The 24,619-nt window shown below is 48.5% G+C and overlaps 1 protein-coding gene and 1 long non-coding RNA gene across 2 annotated transcripts in view; both read right to left on the bottom strand.

Annotated features, from left to right (window-relative positions):
* The window catches only part of Syn3 (synapsin III), a 424,399-nt gene extending 406,109 nt beyond the window's left edge, over nucleotides 1-18,290 (bottom strand). The window contains exon 1 of the mRNA XM_078052454.1: nucleotides 18,139-18,290. The gene's annotated coding sequence lies outside the window, so the exon portion shown is untranslated. The remainder of the gene's footprint in view (nucleotides 1-18,138) is intronic.
* A 3,617-nt stretch (nucleotides 18,291-21,907) lies between these two features.
* LOC120887834 (uncharacterized) overlaps nucleotides 21,908-24,619 on the bottom strand; it is a 60,451-nt gene continuing 57,739 nt past the window's right edge. Inside the window, exon 5 of the long non-coding RNA XR_005731119.2 lies at nucleotides 21,908-22,602. This is a non-coding gene — a long non-coding RNA (uncharacterized LOC120887834). The remainder of the gene's footprint in view (nucleotides 22,603-24,619) is intronic.

The following is a 24,619-nucleotide window of genomic DNA, read 5'->3' as shown; positions in this document are numbered from 1 at the left end:
GATCTCCCTACGGCCCATAAGAGAGAAAAGGAATTTATTTGGGAGTGTGGATGAATGAAGGGATGCTTTGACCCTCCCTTAATGTCCCTCAACCGCTGCTCAGACATGTGACATCTCTTCCATGGACTGAGACACCTCCTCACCAGTCTCCTTGCACCCAGGTGTCTCTCTTTCAAATCACAGGCTCCTAGAGACATTTTTAAGAAACACAAATCTGCCTGTGTCGTTTCCTGCTGAAACACCACTGTCACTTCTTAATGTAGGCCAAGAGGGTCCACAGAGCCCTGCAGACCCTTTCTGACCTGTGTCTGCTTCGTCTCTGGCTTCCTCTGGCACCACAGAGCCCTTGCCCGATAGTTTGCCGACACTAATCCACTTACTGCCACACACGCCGTCCTTGGCACGTGCTGTCCCTGCCTCCTGGAAGGCCGTCCCTTTCCGCTGTCTTCTAAGTCCCATCCTAGGCCATGGCATTAGTAAACCCCACACATCCTGCAGAACTCAGCTCAGGTATTAGCTCCCCCAGGAAGGGCTGGGATGTAGGTCTGGAAGGCGCCGTCTTCCCCAGCTCCTGTGTGTTGAAGGCTTTGTTCTGAGCGCAGCGATGTTCAGAGGAGGGTGGGGATTTTAGGAAATGATGGGATCGTGGTGGCCGTAGCCTCATCAGTGGACTAATCCACATGAGGGATCAATGACGTGAATGGACTATTGGGAGGTGGTAAAAACTGGAGGAAGTTTGGGCGTGGTTGGAAGAAGTATGTCACTGGGGCATGACCTCGGGGGCCAGATCTTGCACTGGCCCTGCCTCTCTCTGCTTGCTGGGGGCCATGAGCAGAGCAGCTTTCCTCCACCACACGGTCCCTCTTTCACGATGTTTCTGCCTTGGACCGAAACCTCGGAAACCATGAGCCAGAATGAATCTCTCCTCCTCCAAGTTGTTTTTCTCAGGTATTTGTCACAGAGACAAAAAGCTGATGAACACAGTAAAAGCCTCTTGAGAACCAGACCCTTCCCTCTGCCAAAGGAAAGTTCAAACTCCTCCCAGATCCCACTGCTCCCCTTCTGCAGCCCCGGCAGACCCTGAGCACAGCCAACCCAACTACCCAGGTTCTATGGTCTGTCTCCACAATCGCCTGAGTGGAGGCTCTAATGCCCAGTGCTGTGGTATTTAGAGACGGGGCTTTGCTGGGGGTGATCAGGTCATGAAGGCGGAGCCTGATGATGAGCGGAGTGGCCTTATAAGAAGAGACAGCTCTCTCCCCCCCACCCCCCCACCATTCTCTACCATGCAAGGAGACAGCAAAAAAGCAGCCATCTGCAAACCAGGAGGAGGATCCCCACCAAAACCCAAGCAGGCTGGCACCCTGATATCACTCCTGCAAGCCTCCAGAACCACCAGAAATAAACATCTGTTCTTTAAGTCGTGCACTCGGTAGGAACTTGTGAGAGTAGCCTGAACTAAGATACCATCAGGCAGAAAAGGCTTTAGGCCCACACATCTACAGGGACTCTTTGTAAACCTACAAAAAGAAGCAAAGTCTTAGGTAGAGGGAAGTGATGGGAGGGGAGGGGAGGGGATGTGGGCATAGGAAAGACAGTAGCACGAAGCAGACATTGTTGCTGTATGTATATGTGACGGCATGGCCAATGTGATTCTGCAACATGTACACTCAGAAAAATGAGAAATTATATCCCATCTATGCATGATATATCAAAGTGCAGAAATGCATTCTACTGGCATGTATAACTAACTAAAACAAATTTACTAAATTTTTTTTTTGAAAAGAAAGTCTTGAGTCAGTTAATTCTAAGGAGACAATGCACAGGTATTTGATTGTTTCTGGCTTTGGCCAAAAAGTTATGGTAAATCAGAAGGATTTTGCTGGAGGAAAGTACACTGTATACTGGCTTATGAAAGTGGGAACAGGTGGTGGTAGTAAAGGGAGACTACTTAGAAGAATTCTAAAAACAATAATCCAGGGCTATTGAAATAAGGGCAAAGAGCTGCACAGATAACAACCTTCAGGGGCATTATGACCACATCTGATGTTGTTCTTTTACATCTCACAGAAGAGACAATGCTATTATTAATCAGATAAGAAAGAATAAAAATAGAAACTTTCAACCTAAAGTCTAAAATCAAAAAAAGAAAAATCTTTATGACTTAAAAACCTTATTGTGCCCACATGGAATTACCAAGAGTGACAACAGAATGAATTGGACATTAGTTTCCTTTGTTCATATATAACACATGACCAGTATAACTCCACATCTGTACAACCACAAGAATGGGAAGTTATTCTTCTAGTTCTGCCATTTCCCTTTCTCCGGCCTTTGCCTGGGCATCTCCCTCTGCCTGGCTGCCCTTCCCCAACCCTCTCCACGGCAGCATTCCTGCTGGATCCCGTCTCAAACATCTCCTCTTCTCTGAAGTCTCCTCAGCTCCCCACAGGGGTTCCCATGGGGTGTTTCACCAGTCACCACCTAGAACGGGGTGCTCGTACCCACAGACCTTCTGCCTCTGGCATTTCACGACCTTCCCAGATGATCCTTAGACACACTAAAGGTCGAGAGCAGCTGCCCAGAGAGCTGGCCTTGTAGACCCCATACGGGGGCTCTCTCCCTCGCCCATGTGCCCCAGTGCTCCCCACAGGACCTCTGAGAGCACAGCTTCTCACCCTCCAGGTGAGAGCACATCTTTTCACACTCCAGGTGAGAGCACACCTATTCACACTCCAGGTGAGAGCACACCTTCTCTCCCTCCAGGTGAGAGCACACCTTCTCACTCTCCAGGTGAGAGCACACCTTCCCACACTCCAGGTGAGAACACACCTCACACTCCAGGTGAGAGCACACCTCCTCATACTCCAGGTGAGAGCACACCTTCTCACCCTCCAGGTGAGAGCACACCTTCTCACCCTCCAGGTGAGAGCACACCTCACACTCCAGGTGAGAGCACACCTTCTCACACTCCAGGTGACAGCACACCTTCTCACACTCCAGGTGAGAGCACACCTTCTAACACTCCAGGTGAGAGCACACCTTCTCACACTCCAGGTGAGAGCATACCTTCTCACACTCCAGGTGAGAGCACACCTTCTCTCCCTCCAGGTGAGAGCACACCTCACACTCCAGGTGAGAGCACACCTTCTCACCCTCCAGGTGAGAGCACACCTTCTCACACTCCAGGTGAGAACACTCCTCACACTCCAGGTGAGAGCACACCTTCTCACACTCCAGGTGAGAGCACACCTTCTCACACTCCAGGTGACAGCACACCTCACACTCCAGGTGAGAGCACACCTCACACTCCAGGTGAGAGCACACCTTCTCACACTCCAGGTGAGAGCACACCTTCTCACACTCCAGGTGAGAGCACACCTCACACTCCAGGTGAGAGCACACCTTCTCACACTCCAGGTGAGAGCACACCTTCTCTCCCTCCAGGTGAGAGCACACCTCACACTCCAGGTGAGAGCACACCTTCTCACCCTCCAGGTGAGAGCACACCTTCTCACACTCCAGGTGAGAACACACCTCACACTCCAGGTGAGAGCACACCTTCTCACCCTCCAGGTGAGAGCACACCTTCTCACACTCCAGGTGACAGCACACCTCACACTCCAGGTGAGAGCACACCTCACACTCCAGGTGAGAGCACACCTCTCACTCCAGGTGAGAGCACACCTTCTCACACTCCAGGTGAGAGCACACCTCTCACTCCAGGTGAGAGCACACCTCACACTCCAGGTGAGAGCACACCTCTCACTCCAGGTGAGCACACCTTCTCACACTCCAGGTGAGAGCACACCTCACACTCCAGGTGAGAGCACACCTCCTCATACTCCAGGTGAGAGCACACCTTCTCACCCTCCAGGTGAGAGCACACCTTCTCACCCTCCAGGTGAGAGCACACCTCACACTCCAGGTGAGAGCACACCTTCTCACACTCCAGGTGACAGCACACCTTCTCACACTCCAGGTGAGAGCACACCTTCTCACACTCCAGGTGAGAGCACACCTTCTCACACTCCAGGTGAGAGCACACCTTCTCACACTCCAGGTGAGAGCACACCTTCTCTCCCTCCAGGTGAGAGCACACCTCACACTCCAGGTGAGAGCACACCTTCTCACCCTCCAGGTGAGAGCACACCTTCTCACACTCCAGGTGAGAACACTCCTCACACTCCAGGTGAGAGCACACCTTCTCACACTCCAGGTGAGAGCACACCTTCTCACACTCCAGGTGACAGCACACCTCACACTCCAGGTGAGAGCACACCTCACACTCCAGGTGAGAGCACACCTTCTCACCCTCCAGGTGAGAGCACACCTTCTCACACTCCAGGTGAGAACACACCTCACACTCCAGGTGAGAGCACACCTTCTCACCCTCCAGGTGAGAGCACACCTTCTCACACTCCAGGTGACAGCACACCTCACACTCCAGGTGAGAGCACACCTCACACTCCAGGTGAGAGCACACCTTCTCACACTCCAGGTGAGAGCACACCTTCTCACACTCCAGGTGAGAGCACACCTCACACTCCAGGTGAGAGCACACCTCTCACTCCAGGTGAGAGCACACCTTCTCACACTCCAGGTGAGAACACTCCTCACACTCCAGGTGAGAGCACACCTCTCACTCCAGGTGAGAGCACACCTTCTCACACTCCAGGTGAGAACACTCCTCACACTCCAGGTGAGAGCACACCTCTCACTCCAGGTGAGAGCACACCTCACACTCCAGGTGAGAGCACACCTCTCACTCCAGGTGAGAGCACACCTTCTCACACTCCAGGTGAGAGCACACCTCACACTCCAGGTGAGAGCACACCTTCTCACACTCCAGGTGAGAGGTGAGAGCACACCTTCTCACACTCCAGGTGAGAGCACACCTCACACTCCAGGTGAGAGCACACCTCACACTCCAGGTGAGAGCACACCTTCTCTCACTCCAGGTGAGAGCACACCTTCTCACACTCCAGGTGAGAGCACACCTCACACTCCAGGTGAGAGCACACCTTCTCACACTCCAGGTGAGAGCACACCTTCTCACACTCCAGGTGAGAGCACACCTCTCACTCCAGATGAGAGCACACCTTCTCACACTCCAGGTGACAGCACACCTTCTCACACTCCAGGTGAGAGCACACCTTCTCACACTCCAGGTGAGAGCACACCCTCTCACACTCCAGGTGAGAGCACACCTTCTCACACTCCAGGTGAGAGCACACCTTCTCATACTCCAGGTGACAGCACACCTTCTCACACTCCAGGTGAGAGCACACCTCCTCACACTCCAGGTGAGAGCACACCTTCTCACACTCCAGGTGAGAGCACACCTCACACTCCAGGTGAGAGCACACCTTCTCACACTCCAGGTGAGAGCACACCTTCTCACACTCCAGGTGAGAGCACACCTCTCACTCCAGATGAGAGCACACCTTCTCACACTCCAGGTGACAGCACACCTTCTCACACTCCAGGTGAGAGCACACCTTCTCACACTCCAGGTGAGAGCACACCTTCTCACCCTCCAGGTGAGAGCACACCTTCTCACACTCCAGGTGAGAGCACACCTCACACTCCAGGTGAGAGCACACCTTCTCACACTCCAGGTGAGAGCACACCTTCTCACCCTCCAGGTGAGAGCACACCCTCTCACACTCCAGGTGAGAGCACACCTTCTCACACTCCAGGTGAGAGCACACCTTCTCATACTCCAGGTGACAGCACACCTTCTCACACTCCAGGTGAGAGCACACCTCCTCACACTCCAGGTGAGAGCACACCTTCTCACACTCCAGGTGAGAGCACACCTTCTCACACTCCAGGTGAGAGCACACCTCACACTCCAGGTGAGAGCACACCTTCTCACACTCCAGGTGAGAGCACACCTCCTCACACTCCAGGTGAGAGCACACCTTCTCACACTCCAGGTGAGAGCACACCTCACACTCCAGGTGAGAGCACACCTTCTCACACTCCAGGTGACAGCACACCTTCTCACACTCCAGGTGAGAGCACACCTTCTCACACTCCAGGTGAGAGCACACCCTCTCACACTCCAGGTGAGGGCACACCTTCTCACACTCCAGGTGAGAGCACACCTTCTCATACTCCAGGTGACAGCACACCTTCTCACACTCCAGGTGACAGCACACCTCCTCACACTCCAGGTGAGAGCCCACCTTCTCTCCCTCCAGGTGAGAGCACACCTTCTCACACTCCAGGTGAGAGCACACCTCCTCACACTCCAGGTGACAGCACACCTCATACTCCAGGTGAGAGCACACCTTCTCACACTCCAGGTGAGAGCACACCTTCTCACACTCCAGGTGAGAGCACACCTCACACTCCAGGTGAGAGCACACTTTCTCTCACTCCAGGTGAGAGCACACCTTCTCACACTCCAGGTGAGAGCACACCTCCTCACACTCCAGGTGAGAGCACACCTTCTCACACTCCAGGTGAGAGCACACCTCACACTCCAGGTGAGCTGCTTATAGTAAACCTCCCCCCCCCTTGCTGGATGTTAAACCCCTTAAGAGCAAAGACTATGCCAGAATTATAAAGTCTCAATACCACTAGACTTACTGCCTTTCTTGCTTCCTCTTTTCCATCACATTTCACATCTCATCCATCACAAGTTCAAGTGCCTCTACTTTCAAGTGTTTTTTTGTTTTGACCACTTCTCGATCCTCATCCAAGTTACTGTTGTCTCTCCCCCATGAACTACTGGAATAGTCCACTCACTGATCCTTCTGTGTCCACCCTTGCCCTGACAGTTTCCCTCCCACACACGTTCAGAATGACCCTTTAAAAATATGGTAAACATTTGCAAATCCCATTTTCAAGAAAGTGTTTGTATTCAGAATCTCCTGGATAAAGAATATTAAAAACTTAACAATATCAAAAACTAAAGCATTGTGGGGGTCGAGGGAGTACAGATCTGGATAGACACTTTGCCAGAGAGGTTATAAGGATGGCAACTATACACCTGAAAAGATAGTCAACATCGTTAGCAAATTAGGGAAATTGAAATTAAAACCACAGTGACATTCCACTAAGGTCACAGGATGTTTAAATTAAAGTCATACTGACAACACCAAATGCTGACAAGGACACAGAGCCACTGGAACTTTCACACTTTGCTGATGGAAACATAACATAGCATGGCCAGTGTGGAAGATAATTTTGCAGTTTCTTATAAAGTTAAATGTCAACTTAATCTGCAGCCCATGGCGTACGTCCCAGGAAGCCAACTCCTTCCTGGTATTCACCCTAGAAAACTAAAAACTTATGTTCACACAAAAACCTGAACACAGACTTAAAGCACCTTTATTCCTAATCCCACAAAGCTGCAAGCCACCCCAATGTCCTTCAAGGAGTGGACAGACAGTCATGATTTATCTCCAGCGTGAAACACCAGCAATAAACAGGAACAACTCCCGAGTCACACAGCACGGACGGACCTCCAAAGACACTGTGCCGAGGGGAAGAAGCCAGCCTCGGAGGGTTACATACCAGGGGATTCCATGTATGTGACATCTTTAAAAGTGACATGTGTCGAGCGGGGTGGCACACGCTTGTAATCCCAGCGGCTCAAAAGGCTGAGGCAGGAGGATTGAGTTCAAAGCCAGCCTCAGCAAAGGTGAAGCACTAAGCAAGTCAGTGAGACCCTGTCTCTAAATAAAACACAAAATAGAGCCGGGGATGTGGCTCAGTGGTCGAGTGCCCCTGAGTTCAATCCCTAGTACCAAAAAAGAAAAAAAAAAGTGACATTGGTGACATTCTTGGAAAGACACAACTATAAGGATGGAGAGCAGCTCCATGGTTACCAAATGCTAAAGGCGGGGCATTGGTAACCTTCCAAGGACGGCAGGAGGGACCTTGCTATGTGGAGGGGTGCGTTGATGTGCGGGTTCCTCACCGTGGTGCTGGTAGCTGCGTGAATCTGTACATGAGCTAAACGTCATTGAACAACACACCCAAACAAACATAATTTTACCATGTGATAATTTAGAAACAAAAATCAATTAAAATAGCAAGTGAATGCTGATAATTACCTTGCTCAAAACCTCCAACTTAGGATAGACTCCAAAGTCTCCTGCATGGGCCATGTGTCTCCAGCAGACCTGGCTTTGGGTACCCCTCTGATCACATCTTCCCTAATTTTTGCTTCCCCCTCCTCTCCACCTGCCCCGGGACTTGCTTCCTGTTCCCTCCTCTTGAAACTCTTTTCCACAGATATTTCCAAAGCCTACTCCTAAACTTCCTGGCTCTGCAGAACATTTATCCCACTTTATTTTTCTTCATGGCACTAATTACTAAGTGACATCATACAGCGTATTTGTTTTATGGTTATTTTCTACCTTCTCCACCAGAATATGAGATCCAGGTGAGCTGGAACCTTGTCTGTACTGTCCCCAACAGATCCCCAGCCCTTAGAAGGCTTCCTCCCAAAGGGTAAGAACTCCATAAATATTTGTTGAGCTCCCCGGAAATGGGCATTCAATAATGCAATTCCCAGGGATTTGAATTTGAAGCTATACATTGGCTCGAAAACTTCTTGGTCTCATCCCTCAAATCACCAGCTCACTTGGCCCCTGAGTGAAGCAGCCCCAGCCCAGAATATTCACATCAGTCATTCCTGCTTCAAAACTGTATTCAACTCAACATCTCCCTTCCAGGGCAACCTTCTGGTGCTTACTTAGGTAACGGGCATGAGGATGAGCCAGGAGGGGCTCGGCTGTAAGCACATGCATTCCAAGAGAAATGCCACGTGAGGGGTCCCAAGAGCTTGTAGAAAGCTTCCTCGAGATGCTACTAATGTGAGCAAAGTAGTGTGAGATGAGATTGAAGAAAGAAAGGAAGGAAGGAAGGAAGGAAGGAAGGAACCCAAACAACAACATCTCCCTGTAACACTTTCCAAGGAGAATGAATAAATTCACATTTATTGATCCTACTCTGTAGGTTCCAGGCTCTCTCTCCACATCCTCCATTATTCCTACTGTGCACCCTCTAGGGAGGTCCCAGGAGTCCCATTTTCACAAGTGAGACAAGTGAGAACACTGAACAGAGAAAGGTCAAGTGACACACCAAATGTCACACGACGATAGGTAACATCTGGCATTTGAACTCAGGTCTGTGCCCCCTCCGAGCCCATTCTTTTAGAAACTCTGGATTTTAGAAGTAAAAGTGAACAGGAACCGGAGAATCCAGAAAGGCCAACCGGGATGTGAGGAACCACATTCTTCTTTAAAACTTTTCAAAGACTGGCCCAGGCAAGTCTGGAAGGCCAGGATGCCGGTCACCCTCCACCCACCTATCTATTCTGCCACAGTGCCTGGGCTGGGTGTTTCCACACGGATCATTATATTTTCATTATCATTAAAAACACTGAGCATGTATGGAAGTATTAGAGCTGTTTATGCAAACAGATGATGCAAACAGATCATGCAAACTGGCAAGCAAGCAAAGCACCTGAGAATCCTCTGTGTCACCTGTACCAGCTTATGGCTTGACAGTTACCTTAAAGACAGAACAGGAGGAAGACACAGACCGATTTTCTTTTTCTACCCTTTAGTCTAGGCCAGTGTTTTGCACACTGGTTACAGGAATTGCTGTTCAGGGTTGCATACACAAACACTATGTATAATGCATATTTTTGATGGTTAAAATATTTTCAAGGGTATTTTTGGCTATGCATAATTTCCTGCCTGTAGTATGGCTTTGGAACCCAAAGAATGAGTAAGACACAGCCCTTATGTACTCTGACTTCCTCTCAGTTACTCTTGGCTTGAGAAAGGATCAAGAAATCTTAGATTTATAAGGCTATGAAGTCTGACTCCTGGCCAAGGCAGAAAGCTCTGGGGTTTCTGCCTGCTTCCAATAAAAAGGGCAAGTATGGTGGACTGTACCCCATGGACCAGCTCCTGGTCAGCGTACTCTTCCTAACTCCCACCAGCTGCTGTAGCTTTTTCCTCCAGACCTGTACAATAATGATAAGCCCTCCTCTTTCCTAGGATAATCGTTTGAATATTTGAAGCCTGGTGTTAGAATAATACTTTTTAAAAATATGATAGTGATCATGAAGTGAATCAAGTACCCACCCAGCACTTTTTAATAATTACTGGATGGTTTTTGTTTCTGGGTGTATATCACCATTCATCTATGATATTAGCACCCCCCCCAACCCCGCCCCAACACACACACACACACACACACACACAAGACAGATCCACTAATTAGTTAAGATTAACATTCTGGGAGCCGCACCTTAGAAACATGCAGCAGAGTGGGAAAGACAAAGAACAGAAACCATGTGGCAAGAGCTCTTACAGGCCAGCCTCACATGAGGGACAGGGTCAGGGGCTCAGCCCTCCACTGGGAAACATGACTGACTTGGGAGTGAGACCACTCATAAATGCTGCTCACATACTAAACCTGTTCCAGGAAAACGACCAGGTCTCACGCCAGCTTGCTTACTGCCCTTCATGTCCCAGACGTCTGCTACAATGCCAAGTGCCGGGCCTGTGTTCCATGGGTCTAGTCTGCTGGCCCTTCAAAGGGGCCTGGAGGTGAGAATAACTCAGTTAACCTCATCTCAAAGTTCCCAAATGAAAGCTTTAAAAACCTCACTAATGGCAAATACAGCTTCAGACACCGAGGACAAGGGGGCTGGGTCTTCATCTCTTGCCATCACAGAGTGACATGGAACAGATCACCTAACTTTGCTGGACCTGCACTGTCTCAGCTATGAATTGACAGATCTGTTCCAAACAACGTGGTAAGGTTCCTTTGAGACACGGTTGCTCTGCTTTTCTGTAGTCAGACAGTAAATTGGACCATCCCCAATAATCTGGGCGAGCAAGTCTCTCTAAAATCAGTGCACAGTTGCTAGTGAAAAGAAGAGCATGCAAGGAAGCGGTGGTAGCACAAGAATTCCAGATCCAGACCCACCCTCACCCTGCCATGTGCTGCCCCCTGGTGTATTCACCTGCCCAGGTTTAAATACCAGCCTTAACGTTGCCTTGGTGGATGATCTTGGGCAAGTCCTTCAACCTCCACACGCCTTGATTTTCACATTTGTAGGATGGAGTCAATTCCACCTACTCCCAGGGATGGTGAGAGAGGGCAATGACTAAAGTACACGTAAAGCACCTAGCACCCAGAGGACATAAGCTGCCTGGGTCCCTTTATTCAAACACTCTTTACCCATCAACCCCACTTAATCAACAGGCTCCGATTCCAAAGGCTTAGTGCAATCCAAGGCACAGATGACCAGGTGAAGCCAGCTGGTCTGATCCTTCCTACCTCTGTGGTTTACAAATGAGGGAGGTGAGGCTCAGAGGGGCTGGTGACATGCTCAACGACGTGCTCTTCAGCAGCAAAGCCTCCACACTGAGTGGCAGATGTCAAGGGTCACACAAGACACAAAGAAAACCCTCTGCAGCCTCCATTCTCCCTAAAGAAATTGGGAACTCCCACGTATAACCGAATTCTAAAAAGAAAAAAATAGCAGAACTTTCTATTTCTGTATCTTTTTGGAAGGCTGCAAGAGACGGGTAGCATTGTAGTATGCCTAAGGAAGGCAAGGGTACCTTGAATCACCTGTGACAGGAAGCCAGTTTCCTGCAGGCAGCCCTTCCCAGGTCCTCTGCTCCCCACTCCTATCCCCACTTCTACTCTTCTGATCTGCCCCTTGGGCAGGCATGCACACACTGGGATCCTTCCTGGACAAGGTGAGAAGTTGCAAGCTGGGGTAATAATCTATAGTCCATTAAACACAAATAAGAAAACCATCGTAACCATGCCATCTACGACACAAGCAGGATTCCTCTCCCGACCCCGAGAGCCCCAACCTGGAACACTTACGAGAGTGTCCCAATTCATTAAGGCACACTGATATCTCAGGGGTCAGGAACCCAAAGGTTTCCACACCCCGCCCCCTCACCCAGCCCCGCACCCTCAAACAATATGCTCAAGCCTTCAGGAATGTCTGGAGAAATCCCAGCCCAGAGTCTGCCGTTCCACTCGTTCCACTCCGCTGAGGTAGAGCACTAGAGAAGGAGCCCAGACAATGTAAGGAGGGGCCTGGTTTAGAGCTGGCTTTAGAGATAGAGGCTGAGCGGCTCCCTTCCGGCCTCTGTTCCCCAAGGAAAGCCTTTATCTTCGGGAGCATTTATAGAAAGCTGCACCCAGGACATGTTCGTTTCTAGGTCCAAGAGAGCATATTTCCAGTGGTGCCTGTCAGTCTCTGAGGGTCCTAATCCAAGCCCCACAGCGTGCACTTTAGCAAACAGATCCAGAGAGGGAGACTGTCCTGGCCAAGCTCACACCGCAGGCCACCGGCAGCCTGTACCTGACCTTCAGCTTAGGGCTGCTTCCTCCCACTGCCCCAGGGCTTCTCCCCACCAGACCCACTCCCTCTTCCAAAACCTTGGGCTCACCTCCTGGTTCTGAGGATTCCACCAGGTTGAACAAACGCTCAGAAGCAGGTGGCAGTTTAGCAATTCAACAGGGGGACAGGGGGCTGTGCCCATCCCAGGTGGCTAGGAGAGACTGCAGCAGGGAACTTTGAAAGGGCTCCGTTTTCGCTCAAGAATCCTCCTCCGTCTCCTCCTCCTGCCCCTCCTCAGTCCTCCTCCCCTGTAGTACTACGGGGGACATGTGCTCTGCTTGGGAGGAGGTGAGGAGGAGAGGCTGGCTGTTATTGGAAAGAGAAGGGTAACAGTCTGCTGGGCCCTGCCACATACTCACACCTAGCAGAAGCAGGGGGGCGGTGGGGGGATGGATTCTGCTGCCACAAAATTATTAACCCTTGGGCTCCAGCTCTGCTCCTCACACAGCAAAGCAGGAGAAACAATACACTTAACCAATGGAGTGCCAGTCCAAGACATTACATCACCAGACAGCACAGTCATTGGCTAATAATTCCTAGAAGGCAAAATTCTGCTTCTAGGTGCTTAACCCTTTCACCGTCACCAGAGCAAAGAGTATTTGGTCTAAACCCATGGTTCCTAAACTTGCTTCTAGCAGAACCATCTGGGGTGCTTCCTAAATGTACAGATTGTTACAACAGTCCGTCTCAGAACATCTAAATCAGAACCTTCCAAGGGAGCATGGAGATATATATATATATATTTTAAACAATGAACAGAACATGAGGGACTCTGTATCTTCAAATGAGATAACATTATTCTGAGCATTGACAATGTGCCCAACACCTTGCGACATCATCTTATTTATTTCCTACACGGAGCAGTGAACATTATGGGTTCTGTTTCACAAATACACAAAGGAAGGTCCAGAGGAGATAAGTCACTTGCTCAAGGGATAAAGCCAGCCTGTTTGATACCCCTTCAAAGCTCCCACCTAAAGTGAAGCCAAGACATTGGTTTGCATGCTGCCTCCAGGATCACAGGACACAGAGATGCTCTTGATGAGATGGAAAGTGCCAGCGACCTGGGAATCCTGGGGAATGAAGGGAAGGGGAATTCTCAGAGCAGCTGTTCCGAGGTCACCGACCTCCAGGGAGTCTGCTCTTTCTCAAGTTCATTCCTTCTGCTCCTACTGCAAACCTAAGCCTCCTCCCACCTCCAAGCCTGAGATAGGTGTCCCTGCTCTTGCTTGTAAGGTCCCCAAATCTGTGGTCAGTTGCTTGTGTGATGGGTAATACCAGGCGATAAGAGCCATATCTACTTTCTCCACCGATGTAGGCCAGCATAGGACTGCCCTAGGTGAATACCCAGTCATGGCTCTAGGAGAGAAGGGAGGAAGGGAGGGAGGGATTTGCTTAGTTTCTAAATGACATCATGGTAGTCTGGAAAGGCAAGGGACAAGCAGTCTGGAGAGCCACATGAATATATTATCTGACCCTGAGCAAGTTCATTTTGGGGGGAATCTTTAATTTTGACATATGAAAATGAGAATAGTAGCACCTTCTTCTTAAAGTAGTAATGAGAATCAGAGTAAAAAAAATGATTGAGGACTTCAATTTTCTCCTCTACACTCTGTCCCTAAAACTCTTCTGTCTGATAGACTGGCAGATCTAAGTGCTACCAATGGCCATATTTATATCTGCAGTCCAGACTCGCCTTCTAGACCCCAGACTTATGTCCAATGCCTATCTCCAAACAGATAGTTTATGAGCATCTCCAAAAGGGCACTTGAATTTTGTCCCACACGTACAGCCTGCTCCTGACCCGTTTCTTCCATTATGTGAATGGTGTTTGCATCTACCCAATCTTTTTTTTTAATTGAGGTGAAATTTATACCACACAAAATTAACCATTTTAAGGGATACAGTTCATTGGCATTTAGTATCTTCACAATGTATGTAGATACCACCTCTACCTAGTTCCAAACCATTTTCATCATCCCAAAAGGAAACCATTCAACAATTACATAGCCATGTCCCAGACATCCTTCTCTCCCAGCCTCAATCTGAGACATCAATCTGCTGACTCTATGAATTCACATATTCTGATTATTTCATAAAAAACTAACCATGCAATCTATAAATTTTGGGCCTAGCTTCTTTGATGTATATTTTTACATTTGCAAGCTCATTCATGTGGTAGCATGCAGTAGTACTTCATTTATTTTTATGGCTGAGTAATATTTTATTGCCTGTATAGACCACCTTTAGTTTACCCATTCACCCACTGATGGACACCTGGCATTTACGCAGTCTTAAACCACACTCCTGGCAGTCATCCTCCATCCCTTTCTTTTTTGTCTTTCCCCATTCTAACATATCAGCAAGTCCTGTCCATTTTACATCCCAAATAGAGTTCAGCTCTTTCTGCCTTCCTGCAACACCCTGGCCATCCTCTGGGCCAGACACTCGGATCTCTCCCACTAGCTTCTGGTTGGTTACAAGGTCCCATTTTTTCTTCTCTCTAATCCACTTTTCACTTTGTGGCTTTTGGGATCCTTTTAAAACATGACTAGGTCACCCATTCATTTAAGCAGCATTTACTGAGCACCTTTTGTCATGGAGTCTACCTCCTAGACACATGACAAAAGAAAAAAAAAAGAACAGGTATATGCTGCTAGATAAGGTCATTACTAGGCTTTACTTCTTTCAATGACTTCATTGTGCACTGAATAAAATCCAAGCTCCCCATGATCTTCAAGGCCCGTCAACTTCACACTCCCCTCCAATGGCTCCATGAAACTTATCCATCATGCTCCAATCATAGTGGGCTCCGTTCATTCATCTTGTGGTCCCTGGACAAGCTGCTCTATCTGCCTCTTGATTTTGGCATTGCTGAGTCTTTCTTATCCCCCATACCTCGGTGTGAATATCCCTTCTCTGAGTGACCTTCCCTGACTGCCCTGTGAAGCAGATCCACCCTTCATTCATTTCATTCATTCAAGAAATATGTGCTAAGCACTGCTGGGCTCTTGGGATAAAGTGATATATGATCCCCTGGAACCTGCAGTCTAGTGGGGAGAACCAGCAGCCAGGAAGTGGATAGATAAACGAGTCCTCTGAAGGGGGATCTGCTTTACACCGGAGGGACCAAAGGCCTTTCCAGGAGGTTATGTTGAAATTGAATCATGAGCGTCCACTGGCAAGAGCCCATCATTCCCTGTCACATCCTGGCTCTGCAGTGTGATGCTCCATCCTTCAATGTTTGCCTTTCAAGAGTCAAAGTACTTAATGTCTTTCTCTGTCTCCTTTAGTAGACTAAACTGTATCCCTAGCACCTAGGACAGCTCCCACTGCTTGGGAGGTACTCCTTACCCATTGCTTGAATTAACATGTGGCTAAATGAATGAACAATGAATCAAGCAATCCACCAACGAAAGCACTTTGTAGAAAGTAACAAATCATATATTTGGGCCTGGTAATATAACTATTGTTTTGTGGCCAAAGGACATAGACCCTATTGGGTTTTGGATAAGGCTGAGTTGCCTGCAAAGTGAGAATAAAAGTCCCTAACTTTGAGTAATCCTGGGCAAGTATGAGAGAATCTGTAAACATAATGGGCACTCAATAATGGGATCCAGTGGCCACTGTGGCGTCATTAGTAGAGTCTCCTCATGAAAACTGATTTATTCAATTAAAACTCCAAAATCCATTTTCAGATACAGTCAAGAAACTTGAAGGAGAGAGAAATGAACACTCTCTTAAGTGTCTGCCAAGTACCAGGCACAGCACAAAGCACTATCTCACTTACTTCCCAAAGCCATCCTGGAGTGTTGTAGTCCGTGCTGTGGGACGGCTCTCCAGGCTCTCCACAACCGAGACACTCATTACCTCCCCGGGTCCAGCTGCCCCAGGGAGTCCCTCTGCAGGAACCATTCTGCTGAAGGGTCACCTAAAGTCATGCCCCCTTCCTGGGAGCGGCCTGCACCCACTGGCTGGTCAGTATGGGGCTTCAAAGGCCTGGCCCCTTGCCTTGTGGGTGGATCGAGGCCCCTCTCACACTGCATCACTGTCCAACTTCTCCCTCTGCCCTGTCCTGCTTCCCTCGCTGTTTATCCTCTTGAGGTGTAAGGCCACTTTTCAAGAATCTGCTTGCCTACAAATCTCAGAATTTCTGAGTCTTTTTTTCCATGGAATGCAACCTATGAAAGATGGTTATAGTGATTTCCCTTTATGAAAACAAACAAACCAACAAACAAACAACCAGAAGTTTGGGAGACTGGAAATGTCTGCAAGGCACTTAGCTAAAGTGACTTTATGGTCTGATTTCCAAGTGAACCCATGTTCTTCTTCCGTACCAATCTACACACAGCCCTGTCTCTGACAGTAGAGACTGGGCGCGTACAAAACAGAAAGAGGAGCCCGACGAAAGGAAAAAGGCACCCAGGGTTCCAGAAGGTGAGAAAAGGAGAGCAAAACACCCTTCAAAGTCCTCCAGAGGTCATCCTGGATGACAAGATCGAGGCACAGGCTCCAGAAACAACACAAGAATGATGTGCAGGTTGCAGAAGCAAGTGTCACGTGGGACACGGCTCCCACCTGAATCCATGCCCAGAAGCTGGGGAGCAGAGCTCCACGCCAGACAGCAGCCTTAAGGGGCCAGGGTTTTTGCAGCCAAGTCCCCCAAACACCAGCTGCTACTACTTACCAGCTTGCTGATGCCAGCCTCCGTGGATTGTCCACAGAGCTGCCAGAGTGACCTGAGCACTGGTTGGAATTCTTCCACAGCCCTTCTGCACCCAGGCCAAAGTCCTAAATATTCTTAAGGCTGCATTTTCAGGTCTGCACATGGATTAGCCCCCTGGCACATCGACATTTCCTATGTCTGATGTAGGATGATCTAATCAGGAGGCTTGACTTCTTAGTTCCTTTATCTCCGAAGGAGAAAAATCAACCTGGAATTCCTGCTATGCCAGCAGAGCCCACCCCATCCTTCACTCACGTAGTTTTCAGTCTGGCAACCCCTCCCAGTCTTCCAAGTCCCCACTCATTGGCCACCTCCACTCTGATACCTCCCTTGCTGTCTACTGCACTGTAACCGTTCTTGTGACTATCCCTCAGCCCCAGGAGCTCCCCCAAGGCCTGTCTTCGTGCAGCTTGGGCTTAGCACGGTGTCTGGTGCTCAGCCCGCAGGAGCCAAACAAGTAGAGAATACATACAGCAGGCAATACACCGGGCCCGTCTCTGCTCTTAACTTGGCTACGCAACCGCTCTGAGAATTCTTCCTGCGCCTCGGGGTAACTGGAAATAGGAAAAGGCAGGACAAATCGGACCCTAGCCCCAGGGCAACAGGTCTCGAGGACTCTAAAGACTTAGGGCAGCTGCTGGGTGCAGAGCCCTGATCCTGCTACTGCGGCTCCCGGCTCCCAGCAAGCTCTGCCCCGGGCCCCGCGCAGACTCTAGGAGTCACGATCTGGAGCCCGGCTCTGTGCCCCGCAGGCAGTTCCCGCACGCAGACCAGTCGGTCCGAGGGTCCAGCGCCGGGCCGGTCAGCTGCAGCTGGGGAAGGAGCTCGGCTCGCGGCTCCTCGCGTCACTCCCAGGCCCTCGGCTCGCCCGCACCCGCGGGCACGGAGCCGGAGCTCCCGGGGAGCAGCCCGCCGCCAGGAGGCACCGGCATTTCGGGCTCCGGGCTCGGGATCTGGTGCCAGAGATCCCACCGGATCGACTTTTCCGAGGTGCGCGGCTTACCGTGCGAGCCGCAGGGACAGGACCCGGGAGCCCTCGGCGGCCACACCAGGTGCAGGTCTGCGATCCGCTGCGGGTCCCAGGAACTCCGAGGCTGTCCCTGTTCGCGCTCGAGCGCCTCCGCCCGGCCGCCCGGCCTCCCCGCGCCGCGTCGCCCATTGGCTCGGACAGCGAGGCCCCGCCCCCGCCGCCCTCCGGCAACGGGAGCGGCTTGCAGACCCTGGACGCGCCTGGACTCGGCCGCCGAGCGAGGCAGTATTTCTGCATCCCAGGAGCTGCCTGATGCCCCTCTGGGAGTGCGAAGAGTGCAGCGTGCTTGGAAGCCGGCTTGGAGACAGTCACCTGACCTCCCTGGGCCTCAGGAGGCACTCGAGAGAGACCCAGCAGCCACTTGTCAGCAAATGTCCCAGGCTGCATGCTAGGCACCTGCGCCAGGTGCAGCAGGGAACAAGACAGCCTGCCGCCCTCACGGAGTTAGCATGGGGTGCGGTGGGGTAGGTTACATGTAAGTAAACAAAATAATAATAATAATAATAATAATAATAATAATAATACATAATGTCAGCTGTTGTAAACACCGGAGCAGAGGAAGAGGTAGGTGACTACAAATACCAAAGGGCCATCACTGCTCTACACAGGATGGTCTACCAAGGCCATCAGGGATGTTTGAATTAAGACTAGAAAGGTAAAAGTGATTCCAGACCTTCATAAATAGCATTGCTGAGAGGGGGAGAGAGTACATCCGATTCTGAGACCAGGGTGGCTGGGGATGGGGAGCAAGCAGAAAGTGAGCCCGGCTAGAGAGCAGGACCAGAGAGAAATGACCCAGAACCTAGGACAGAAGGAGAGCTTCCATATAGGAATTCGGGAGGATCGAGACCCAGTACATAGCCAGAGGCTCGTGCAGAAGCCCAGACAAGAAATGGTTATTTAGACCACGGTGGTGACAGCAAGTCACAGAAAGAAGGACCAATCACAATACGCTTTGGGTTGGATTTGGAGGATGAGGAAAGAGATGGTCCTAGTTTTGAGCCGTACTTTGAATAATGCTCTAGCCAAGATGAAGAAGGTTCTGGCTCAGCATCCTCTCCCTACTGCGTGATCCTGAGTAAGTGACTCTGATCTTGGTAACTGAAAGGGCATACACTGGCTCAAGGGTCACAAACTCTAATACTGATAGGGTGGGTGGTAGTTATGTGAAGCTGGAAGGGTACAGGGGAATGGAAGGTGTGTGGGAAGGTGTGTGCTAACCTGCCTAAGGAGACAGCATTACTCTGCTCCAGACGATTTTGCCATATGGGAACATAGACCCAGAGTCACCAGATGTTCTGATTTTAATTAAAGAGCCAGAAATTCAGTTATGTTAAATTTCTAAGTTTTTTTTTTTTAATGCTGGCAATTGCTTAAAAAAAAAAAAAAGACTGGATGGTCCAAGGCTGTTGGACAAAATCAAACCCATTTATGGGCTGGATTTACCCCTTTGGCTATTTTCTGAGAAATTTCCTCCAGTTTCTATCCAGATTGGATGAGGTTGATAGTGGGAAATAAGAGGACCAAGGAAATCTCAGCTCAGAAATTCAAAGGCAGAGTCTTTGGTGGTATTTGGCCAGATCCTCTCTCCACCTTATCTAGCACAATCTTTCTAAGCCTCTATTTCCTTAAGAAATTCAGAGCAGAAATCCTCCAAACCTTGTCCAAACTTCAACATTTGGAGTTATAATGATAGCGTCTTTTTTAAACTAGTGTTTTTCAGATAGTCTCAGGAAAGTTGCTTGGGAGATATGGAAAGGGCGTTCTAACCTGGGTCTTAAATTTGAAAACCTCACAATTCTCAGTTTTAAGGAAAGAAGAGGAAACAGAGAGTGAGAAAGAGGTTTAAATGAGAAACAAGTCAAATTATAGCATGGAAAATTATTTTTATTGCACTATAAATAAGAAAAAATGGCAATTAGATACAGGAGAGCTTAATGGCTTCTATTGAAAATTTGGTGTCTTGCAGCCAGGTATTAATATATATATAGCACCAAGGGATTTTCAGTAATGAAATTCTTCTGTCATGCATTGGAGGCCAGCTGCATTCTAGCATTGTTTATTTTTATGTACTGAGCTCGAGTAATGAAAAGGGCCTGAAACATAATCATGCTCAGTGGGGGGTCAGCCTCTCTTGCCCATACCTACCTCACCAGGGATACTGTTTAAATCTAGAGAAATAGCTTTTATACATCACTGTGTTTTTTCTAGGATGGTGAACACAGGATGGGGAGTCAGAAAACCTATTTAATGACCCTGCAACATTAGATCACATCTTTGAACCATCTCATTTTACTAAATGAGTTGGACAAAGATGGCTTTCTAGAAAATATGTGTATTTCATCTTCTACCACCATATTTCCTTGGGGAGATTTTTTTTTTTCATTGTGTGGAGACCTGGAAATCCCTAGGTCAGATGCTCCCATCATTTGCCACCCCCACTCCACCTCCCAATTGCCCTCCAAATCCTTGAGGCAGGATGTCACCCACGTGGAGCCTATCAGACACTCATTCCTGGGACTTTGCCTCCCCAGAAGGTGACAAAATAAAGAACGAGATTGGACAGGAGACTGCTTACAATGAGAGTGGCAGAAGCAGCAGTGTCCTTTAGAGACTGGGCCACGTGGTCATGAATCTTGTTGGCCAGACTTCAGAATTCCCTGTATTTCTGCCAGTTTGTCAAGTCTGATCTCTCCGGTCGTCCCTGCCTCCCCATCCTACTATTTTTGTGGTCATTTATTTTGTGACTTGCTTTTCTGCTTAACTCCTTTCTTGTGTTAGTCACACAGACTACTTCTCTTGCTTTTATCGAAAATCCTGATGGATTCAGGAAGGAAAGAAATAGATCATATGACCTTTCCCCCAATTGAGCACAGGGATTTGCACACAAATGTACACATTGTCTCACTACTCAGAAATTCAACTCCACAGGGTGGTGGTAGTAATATTTTTAAAGAATGTTTATTTTGGGGAAAAAAACTCAGTTATTCTTAACAGATCTAAAAAAAAGAGCAAGCTCTTATATTACCTTTACCAAAACCACCACCTTGGTATAAATAAGCCCTCTTGTATGTACACTTGGTAGTTTGCAAAGTACTTTCATATGAATTTTCTCATTTCATATGCATAGCTAGTGAGTGGCAGAGCTATATCTGGAGGCTTGAGCCTAATTCAAGACAGTTTCTACTTCAGTCCCGCTATGGCTTCTTTACACTTGCCAACAAGAGCAGAGTTGTTTTGTTGTCTATTCATACCAAGGTTTTTAAGGTGATAGAAAAGGCTTTTAAATATTGTGCACTACCTACTTATCATGGTGCCTAAAAGCCATTTAATGAAAGATAAATTGCAAAGTTTAAAAATTGTTGGGGATTGCCAGCCGCAGTGGTGCACGCCTGCAATCCCAGCAGCTCAGGAGGCTGAGGCAGAAGGATCGCAAGTTCGAAGCCAGCATCAGCAAAAGCGAGGCACTAAGCAACTAAGTGAGACACTGCCTCTAAATAAAATACAAAATAGGGCTGGGGATGTGGCTCAGTGTTGAGTGCCTCTGAGTTTAATCCCTGGTAACCACCCGCCCCCATTGATGGGGATGAAGTACAAATACGAACTTGCCTCTGGGGATAACATGCTAACTTTTATCAGATGAAAACAGATAAAAGTAGGAGAACTTTTCAATTAACTGCTTCCTATTTGGATTAAGAAATAAAAGCATCTTTGGGGAAGATATTGAAGATAGAATAAAAGCAACTTTGAAAATATTAATTTACTCTTCACCATGAGGCACTTCATTTTATCTCTAAGTCCCAGTATAATGAGGGGAGTGTCGACAATTTCATATTACGATTCTTTCCTAGCTTTCCCAAGTAAAGACTTAGGCATGATCTGGCTCAGCCTCGGGCTGAGGTGGATTCTGAGCTGAGGACTTTGGGAGCTTTTGTGCTTCCTTGTTTGTAGCAGAGTAATTTTTGCTGACAATGCAAAGGATTGTCATGGCAACCGGCAAAATAAGTTTCCAAGTCCTTTCAGCCCCCCCTTAGAGGAAGGCAGATGTCAGTGGGTGTTCCTCTGTAATTCAGGGTCCCTGAAGGTTTCCACTGATCATGTCACTCTCAAGGAGTTTTAAAACATCTGCTTCCACGACTCTCCAGGACACAGCTGCAGGGAGGTAGAAAGAGGACCAAATCCCAGAATGGGCGATGAAAACTGTAGCCTCAGCTACAGTTCTCAATGCTCGCTGCCCATTTGAACCATCTCTGAAGCTCAAATCGTGGATGCCCTGCCTCCTGATGTCCCAGCCAATCGTTGGACAGGGGGCGGGGCAGGCCTGGGCATGGCTTGTCTTTCCTTGTGTAGCGCCAAGGTCCAGGGTCCTAAGCTTTCTGTCTCACTGTGTGGTATTGAGCCATCCTCGTCCCTTCTCCAAGCTTTGAGGTTCTTCATCTGTGAAATAAATCAATATAATTAGCTTTTCAGAACTGCATGAAGTTCAAACATGGAAGTGCCTGGCAATGACCATGTCCTCAACTGCATTTGAGTTCGAAGCAGCATGGAATTGGAAACCCGAGGAACTATCCTTTGAATTAAAATCTTTCTTGCTTCCGCTTCTATTGTGAGCACCCCAGGTCTTTTTGCCTCACATATGTGACTCTGCGTCGGTTGATCTCTGAATAGATCTCTGTCATTCCAACCAAGCTCGTGACCAGAGGCAGAGGGAAATGGGCGGGAGAAATGGACATTTCCCCCCTTATCTACACCAGAGGCAAAAGCCATCATGGTCAAGAGCATGAAATCTGGGGCCGTGCTGTCTGTGCTTAATCCTTCCTCTGCTACTTGCCATCCGGTGACTTTGGGTAGACTCTTGGCCTCAAGCTCCACGACTGTGATATGGGAATACCTACCTCTAGGCTTGCTACCAGCTGAGACCTGTTAAACATAAGAAGCTGGTAAATTTGAGCCTTCCTCTCTAAGTGTTAACTATTTAACATGCATCTGAATGATCCACTCCTTGATTTACTGGAAAAACAACACATATATCTCATCATTCAAAGCTCACACACTGGGGGGTCCTCTTCATCTGGATTTGGGATTTGGGTCCAATGTATAAGGCCCAGTGTCGTGTTCGCATTCTTTCCTTATTTGTCCCACGCCACAACCTTTACTAGAGTAGGGGGCATGGGTATTCAATAGCTCCCGAAGAGTGTGACATTTGCTGTCTCCACCCCTGCCTCCTGGGGCCAGCTAGGGGTGCAGCAGCTTGTGTGCTCCTTCCTCCTTCCCCCTCACCTTCCTTCTCTTTCCTTGGGCCTATGGAGGTTGTGAACCGACTATGGCATTACACCCCAGCGGATATTTCCTGGCAGCTGCACATACTTCAGGAGAGTCCCTGGAGAATAAGAATGATAGTGACCATCACTGTCCTCCTGGTGGCAACTGCCACAAGGTGTTCCCATATGCCAGGCACCATGCTAAGTAGTTTATAGTCATTTACTCATTGAATTCATCCAGATACTTTATTCCCATTTCACGGATTGTGAAAATTGATGTCCAAAGAGAAATTGGCTTACTAAGATCACACAGCTGTTCACGTGGCTGAAGACTTAAGCATGTGACTCCCATGCCTCTGAGCACCTTGCCCTCTGTCGGGTAAACTCCAGATCACTTCCCTGTGCTTGGAAACTCTTCTCTTCCTTCCTGGGCTTCAGCACCTCCTCTTTCATGGTACACCCGTTGTTTCCTAGATTCCTTCCTGTCTGGCTATGATTGGGGGGAAGGGCTTACTTAGTCTCTCCATCTTTTCTGTCTTAATATCTCTGAAAATGACCTCTTGCTTTCTGTGTCACTCTTTTAAGATAGCATACCTATGTTTTCATAAGAGCCTTCTGGGGACAATGGTTTTCCCCAAGAAAGGCCACTTGTAAAGAAATTCATAGCTACTATTGCACATTGATAGGGCTTGTGCTTTGGGATGGAACCTTGGGCATCTCTCAAATCCTTCCCTTTACACATAAGTGTATCCCTCTGTGCATGATCGATTTTCCAAATCCATCTGTTCCTGTGCCCGTGGCATTATTTAATCAAGAAAATATTTTACCTCATTCTCTCTTTGGTGTGGAAGAAATCCTTCCCTCAAGAGACCAGTGTGCATCAAAAGAAAGGATTTGGGTGCATATGAAAATTGAAAATACTTCTGTGTCATGATCCATCCATCTGAACTCCAGGATCCCTTTCTAATGATAGGTTCACTCGTGTGCTGATGTAGGTGTACCCAGGATAAAGGTGTGCATTGTAGCCTTGATTGAAACCATCCCATCATTTGGTTGAAGGTACTATGACATACCCATATATGTGGAATGTTATAAAGCAATAAAAAGAATGTGGTAAATTCCTAGGTATTAATCATAGACTATATTGCTGAATGTACACTGCAAATAGAAAAATATACATAATTTGTGTATAT

This window comes from Ictidomys tridecemlineatus, chromosome 6, assembly GCF_052094955.1.
Source record: "Ictidomys tridecemlineatus isolate mIctTri1 chromosome 6, mIctTri1.hap1, whole genome shotgun sequence".
Taxonomy (NCBI): domain Eukaryota; kingdom Metazoa; phylum Chordata; class Mammalia; order Rodentia; family Sciuridae; genus Ictidomys; species Ictidomys tridecemlineatus.
The sequence above is the reverse complement of the archived record's forward strand: the minus strand, read 5'-3'. Positions and strand labels throughout refer to the sequence as shown.